This window comes from Prionailurus viverrinus, chromosome B1 (assembly GCF_022837055.1).
Source record: "Prionailurus viverrinus isolate Anna chromosome B1, UM_Priviv_1.0, whole genome shotgun sequence".
Taxonomy (NCBI): domain Eukaryota; kingdom Metazoa; phylum Chordata; class Mammalia; order Carnivora; family Felidae; genus Prionailurus; species Prionailurus viverrinus.
Window position 1 is genome coordinate 60955822 of NC_062564.1, and position 7828 is coordinate 60963649.

At 34.7% G+C, this 7828-nt stretch overlaps 1 non-coding gene and 1 pseudogene across 1 annotated transcript; one reads left to right on the plus strand and one right to left on the minus strand.

The window, feature by feature from the left end:
- The first annotated feature begins 4812 nt into the window (after positions 1-4812).
- Positions 4813-5593, plus strand: LOC125164762 (olfactory receptor 4F3/4F16/4F29-like; annotated as a pseudogene).
- Positions 5592-5698, minus strand: LOC125164990 (U6 spliceosomal RNA). The gene has a single exon (XR_007151899.1). It is a non-coding gene; the product is annotated as a U6 spliceosomal RNA (small nuclear RNA).
- Positions 5699-7828: the final 2130 nt, after the last annotated feature.

Here is a 7828-nt window from a genome sequence, read left to right on the forward strand (position 1 = left end):
TCTATATAGTTAGGTTAGGCTTCTTCACATGCATATTGGGACTTGTCAGCTTGATGATCTTGCAAAGTCTTTGACTCCCATCATACAAAACAGCCCAAGCTAACCTTCTGATGGTGAGAAACATGGGACTCAGGGCAATTCACTTCTAATCCATTCAAAGCTTATTTTTTTCTATTGGTTATTTTTTTGCCAATATCCTCAAAATCAAAAAGTTCTAACTACCTCCTTAGTATCTTAAAATTCTAAAGTATTTGTCTTGGCTTATCCTTAAGAAGAAAGGTAAAAGCCATATCTCATGTTGTTTATATTCATTTTTTTACAGAGTTTGGTTACCAAGGTGACTATTCCCATAAGAAATCTTAATATGAAATATATGGAATAATATTGCTTTCGTCTAAAAATTACTTCTATGAGAGAGTGAGAATGTTTTCTTTAGAAAGGAAAAAGTTTTCATGTTTATAACTATTCTTTATTCAAATGTACTTTAAATAAAATAAGAAATCTCAAAGCATAATAACCCGTAAAATTTCTTCAAACTTCATTTTCAAATATTTTAAGTTATTAACTTTATAGCATCATATTCTAGAGATGTCTCACTTACAGTATTGCATAACTTATGCTCCAGTAGAAAATAATTAATTATGAAGACGCTATTGCGAGGCTAATTCAGAACACTTATAGATTCCTATATAAATCTATTTTTGAAAAGGTTTTACTTAGAGATAGGCTTTTTAATATATTTTCTGAAACATAATATCCAACTACTGTGACTTCTTGGCAAGTTACTCAAATTTTAATTATATAAAACAATCATCATTATGCTTTTTAATTCTATGGGCCAGAAATTTTGACAATGAACAGTGGAGATGCCTTGCTTCTTCTCACAGTATTGGAGGTGTAAGCTAGAAAGCAAGATGTTGAGGACTGTAATCATCATAAAGCTGGTAGTTGACAGCAGCTATTGGCTGAAAACTTACCTAGGACTGTTGGCCAGACCATCAGAAAGATATGTAGACAAACAAATAATCTGATAGGTGAGAAATGGTATCTCAGTGAAGTTTTAATCCCTATTTCTTTCATTATATGCAAGGTTGATAATTATTTTTATGTTTAAGGATAATTTTTTACTTATTACTTATAACTTACTTTTTTTCTTTTAGAACCTATTAATATCTTGCTTGTCTTACTTTTAGAATCTCTTTATATACTGGAGTTATATATTAACTCTTTATTAGTGATATCATTTGAAAATATGTTTTCTTATTTTACCATCCGTCCATCCATGAGAAATACTTTTATTTTTATGTTATCAATTACCATTTACTTCCCTTACATTCTCTGAAATTTTAATCATAGACAATTTTTGTCTTCACTTACAAGAAGGCAACAACTCATATTTTCTTCCTGTTATATGTATTACAAAGCTTTTGCCATGTAACAAAGCACCCAACATTGAGTGGTTTAACATGGGTTGGTAATTTTTTTTTTCTGTAAAGGGCCAGAATATAAGTATTGAAAGTTTTGTAAGCTATATGGTCCCTATTTTGACTGCTCATCTCTGTCATATTTTGCTGACTCCTCTCTTCCAACACCTTGATTTTGCAGATAGGAATGTGGCATTATGCACATGCTTATTACAGCTATTTGCTTCTTAGATGAAAGGAGACAGGAGGCTGAGCCATGAGCAATGGAAAACACTGGAAGAGAGGATCATGCTCAGAGAACAGAATAGTAGTACAATAAACTAAACTCATCCTTGATGATAGAGAGGTCAATTAACTGTGAAGTCACTTCTAGGAATAAAATCTGAGTCCCTCTCTAAATAAGAAAATACTATTCTTCAATAATGCATAAAGTAGAATAACAAAATTTTAATAGTTTAATATTGTAGAATTTAAACTGCTTATATTAAATGAACTTATATTAAGTAATATATTAGAAAAATAAAGGAAACATATTGTTCTTACTGAGCCTGAATAGAATAGGTTTACTGATTTTAAATAGGTCATATTAAAATTGAAAGTATTATAAATCTAATGTTTAAAACATTTTGCATAAAGCAAGGTTACACTAAATATGTAAAACTTACAATGAAAGGCAAAAAAGCTATGTGTTATTTTTGAAGTAAAACATAAATAAATTTAAACATAAAATTTGATAAGATATTTAAGAAACAAGAAGTGTGTTAGCAATATTAGAATGAATAATTTTATAAGTATTCCATAAACATTGAAAGGCACTTTTCTGGCACATGTTCTGAAAAATAATCATAATATTTTTGGGAAAAAGAGCTGTACTATAAATCACATGAATAGGACACGATTCCAGATTATTAACTTTCACAGAGGATATTACTCTAAAAATTCTCATAGAAGACTATTCTGAAATCTTTATTTTTTTCTAAAAGCCTAGGTAGTCATTTCTGAATGCAACCAATACATTCAGAAACTATCATGTTTTAAAATATATATATATAAACAATTTTTATGATATAGGGATCACTGCCTACATCTGTCCTTTAGTGATAGCATGTGTTTTTGTTTGTGTGTTTATGTATGTGGAGAAAGAGGGAGAAAGAGAAAGAGAAGTTATGCAATTCTCTTTGGTAAACTGACAATTTTTTTACTGTAATTTTAAATCTAGTAGTTCTGTAAATTTCTATAATGGTACCTTTATTTTCTCAACTGGAAATAATGTCCAGCTGCTCTCACAAGCTGAGAATTGGCCCAGTTAAATTCTGTAGTCAGTAATAACACTTAGCACTGTGATTATTATGCCTTATGATCCATACACAGTCATTAAATCTCGGTTTATATGATAATCTTGGTGTTAATGAGAAATACTTCAGTCAATTTAATTTTTCTCTGCCATATTGAGAAAGATACTAATACCAAGGTTTATCCTGATTATTCGCAGTGACTAAAATTATAACTAATTTTGATAGAATAGATAGCTCCCCAACTGTGGCTCATTTTACCAAGGGGAAGAGGGCCTTTGGTTGAATTTATTATCTCATGGAAAAAGTAAGACCTAATATCTAACTTGAGACATTCTTGTCACTTATTCGCCAATGTCATGATCCTTCCGTGGGGCATATCAAGGACCCATAATGCCAAACATAGTTTACATGGATGATGAGTGCATTTGCTTAAACAAAGGGACCCACTGTTTGTCATGTGGACTTTTGTTTGAAGAAACTATGAAATAATACAAATTATTTTTCGAAAAACTCATCAAAAATATCTACATTATAAAACAACTTTGTTGCAATTCCACTTATACTACAATTGCTAAAACATTATTTTTAGTATTACCTTTAGCGTCTACCCAGTGTGGGAGCTGGCTGGCACTAGCTCAAGAGTCATTCGCATTCACCCCTTTCCAACTCTGTGTTTGCTAATCCTCCATATTGGCAGCTTAAAATTGGCATTTGTAGGGGTATATATACCTCAGAAATAAATTGTAAAATGCTTCAAATCAAGGTTCCTATGGAGATCCCATTGTTAATAGTCACCACCATAGCATACTGGGTCAACTTGCTTGTTTCTTTTTAGTTCAGTTATTTTCTTAACTTTTTTTTTTGTTTGTTTTTGTTTTTGTTTTTTCCTATGTCTTTGTCCTTTCCTGGTTTTCCAAGTTTGTTTTGTTGTGTTTTGTTTTGTGTTTTCACCGGGTGTATTCTGTGCCAAGTCATTTACTTAGGGTTATATACTAGTGACAGATTTCCTTACTTATCATTTATCTGAGAATGTCTTGGTTTCCTCTTCATTCTTAAAGGTTATCTTTATCTAGTAAAGACAGAATTCTGGAATTATAATTATTTTATAACAGCACTTGAGAAATGTTATGTCGTCTTTTTCTGGTTGACATGGTTTCTGGTGAAATATCTGCTGCCATTTGAATTTTATTTTCCCCTCTCAGAAAGGTACTATTTCTTCCTCACTGCTTTCAATAATTTTGTGCGTGTCATTTGTTTTCAGTTTAATTGTGATAAATCTTGACGTGGATTTCATTGGAATTATCCTGTGTGAGTTAAATAAGCTCTCAAATCAAGTTAATAAGCTCTCAAATATAGGTTTATGTCTGTTGGTGAATTTAGGAAATTTTTAGCCTTATTCTTTTCTTCTCCTTCTGTGACACCCACGATACAAATATTAGATCTTTTGAGATAGTCTCCTGGGCCACTAAGGCCTGTTTATTCTTTTTTTTTTTAATCTATTTTCTTTGTTATTTGGGTTGGTTCATTTCTTTTTTTAATTTTTTTTTAATTTTTAAAAACTTATTTCTGAGAGAGAGAGAGGGAGGGAGGGAGAGAGAGAGAGAGAGAGAGAGAGAACAGAGTCTGAGTGGAGGAGGAGCAGAGAGGGAGACAGAACCAGGAGCAGACTCCAGGCTCTGAGCTGTTAGCACAGAGCCCCTTGTGGGGCTCAAACTCACGAACTGAGATCATGACTGGAGCCAAAGTCAAATGCTCAACCGACTGAGCCACTCAGGTACCCCTCAGAGGTGATGAATGTCATAGATACTCATGTGTCCATGTTCATGGCTAATATGTTAATTCACGAACAGAACATTGCAGAGTATTGGGGATAAGTTTAAATTATGACTTAACTCACACATGTGATCATAGTGTATTGATTTTTGTTTCTTTTTTTTATATGTGTGAAGATGTAGATAACTATATATCTTTCATTCATAATAATAATATTGAAATATTGGTAATTCTATGACATATTATCATCTCTATAATCACATCTTCTCCTCATTTTCTTAGTTCTTATCATTTCAGTGGCAGCCCAGTTGGCTGGATCAATGGAGGAAGGGAATCACTTGATTGCATCTGAGTTTATATTTCTGGGACTCACTCATTCATGGGAGATCCAGCTTCTCCTCCTGGTGTTCTCCTCTGTGCTCTATATGGCAAGCATGACAGGAAACATCCTCATTGTGTTTTATGCGACCATTGATCCTCACTTACATTCACCTAAGTACTTCTTACTGGCTCGTCTCTTTTTCATTGACTTAGGAGCCTGCTCTGCCAAGATGCTTCACCCAAGATGATTTATGACCTTTTCAGAAAGCACAAAGCCATCTCCTTTGGAGGCTGCATTGTCCAAATCTTCATCCACGTCATTGGTGGTGTGGAGATGGTGCTTCTCGTCACTATGGCCTTTGACAGATATGTTGCCATTTGTAAGCCTCTCCACTACTTGACCATCATGAGCCTACGAATGTGCATTTTGTTTCTGGCTGCTGCCTGGGCTCTTGGTGTCAGTCACTCACTGTTCCAACTAGCATTTATTGTTATTTTACCCTTCTGTGGTCCAAATGTATTGGACAGCTTTTACTGTGACCTTCCTTGGCTCCTCAGACTGGCCGTACAGATACCCACAGATTGCAGTTCATGGTCACTGTTAACAGTGGGTTTATCTGTGTTGGTTCCTCCTTCATACTCTTCATCTCCTACATCTTCATCCTTTTTACTCTTTGGAAACATTCCTTAGGTGGTTCATCCAAAGCTGTTTCCACCCTGTCAGCCCACACCACTGTGGTCCTTTTGTTCTTCGGTCCAACCATGTTTGTCTCTACATAAAAATATGGAATGCTTCATGAGTTGGTGTGTCATCCTTGTGCAGGGGTCATGCTAATCTTGTCTGTATCATTCAAATTTTAGTATATGTACTGCCAAAACAAGCGCCGAGTTGGTTAATTTCTACTGTTCTTCTTAAAGTTTACAGATTTTTTTCCCTGCCTTCTTCATTTTGCTATTGAACCTATCCGTCGAGATTTTTATTTGATTACAGTATTTTTTAGTTCTAAAATTGCTTCTTCTATCTTCAATTTCTTTCCTGAGACTTTCTGTTTTATATTTATTTCAAAATGATTATAATTGCACATTGAAGCATTTGATATGATAGCTGGTTTAAAATCCTTTTCTGATAATTCTGACTTCTGAGTTATTTCAAAATTGGGATCTATTGATCATTCTTTCTCATTCAAATAGAGACTTTCCTGGTTTATAGTTTGATGAGTGATTCTCTCGTTTTCTGGATATTTTGGGCATTATGGTTGAAAACTTGGGTCTTATTAAAATCTGTTTTAGCAATTCTCCTAGGATAGTGTTCCAGAGAGGGAAAAGAAGCACTGTTTTTTATTGACAGGTGGAGGTGAGAGTCCAGATGCTTCTTTCAATCTTCTTTGATACCACAGGGGGAGAGAGGATACCTCATTACTGCTGGAATTTCAGGCTTTGAACTAGATATCCACTGACATCATCTTGACTGAAAGGAAGAGGAATGCATCATTTCTGTTCTCCATGTGGCCTCCACTGTGATGATAGGGAGCAGGTAAGAGTCCTGAATCTCCTCAGAGCCTCCTCTGACACCCCAATGGGGAGAAGGGATGTTTTGTTGCTATCCAATGGTGGTAAAGACTAGGTTCTCCACATATTCGCCACTGGCACCAGAAGAGAGGAGCATATTACTTCCAAGTAGGGGTAAACGTCCTGAATTCCCATTGCATTTAGCCTTCTCTGACACCACTCTACCAGAGAGTAGGTGGTTAGGAGTTTCTTATAATAGCCTGGTGAGGATGGAAGTCTAGTCTCCTCACTCAGTCTTTGCTGATGGGGGTAGGAGTAGCACCACAATATTTTTCTTTGGTATTTGTCTGAAGTAGGATGGTCGCTGCCTGAAAGTTTTATAACTTGTTTGGCCATCACTTTCCTGGTCATTGAGCTAGAAAAAGTAGGTTTTTCATGGGTATTTTGGCTTATGACCATTGACATTTCCATGTTACTGACTTCATCATCAAGTCTGGGATACATAAGGCAAAAAAGGAAACTCAGGAAAGTCACTGCTGTGTCATTCCTTGGTTATCACAGTTTCTAACAGCCTGCCTCCTTCTCTCCACATTTTAGAACCTTCTTATATTTATTCTATATATATATATATATATATATATAGTTTCTAGGATTTTTAGCTCTACTAACTAGAGAAATAAGGAAAAGTATGTCTAGTTCATGTTGTCTAGAACCACTTTCATCTGACTTGCCAAACCCAGCAAATCTGCAGGCAAGTGTGTGTGCTTGTGTATATGCATGTGTATGTGAAAATGTTATTCAGATTTAAGTCTGATGTATTGACACAGAGAATGAAGTGGGAAAGTGTCTGTGATGCAATATCAAATATGGAATTTTCAAAATGGCTTGAGGTATGATAGCATTACTTGAAAAAATGCATTATATGCTAATTCATTTTTTAAGAATCACAATATTCAGAGGCACTTGGGTGGCTCAGTAGGTTAAGCATCCAACTCTTGATTTCAGCTCAGGTCATGCTCTCACGGTTCATGAGTTCAAGCCCCACATTGGGACAGTGCAGAGCCTGCTTGGGATTCTCTCTCTCTCTCTCTCTCTGTCTCTCTCTCTCCCTCTGCCTATCTCCCACTTGCTCTTTTTTTTTCTCTCTCTCTTTCAAAATAAATAAATTTAAAAAGAAGAATCACAACATCCATTTACGTGTTTAGATTGTGTATTACAAAATATTATTAACTCATTGCTCTAAAATCTCTAAACAATCTCATTATTTTAGAATTTTGCACTTACAAATTCACGATTTTGTGAAGGCCTTATCAACATTAATATGGCCTCTAGTTATGGTTCTTTTGCTATAGGAACACCTGTCCTAAAATTTTATAATGTAACAGAAAGTGATATCCTCACAACTATATTAGTCACTAGGTACAAGGAGGGACCAGAGTAGAGGAACTGAATCAGCTCTTGAATTAGCTCTTGATTCAAATTGACTAAGTATTTGTTTGGACATTT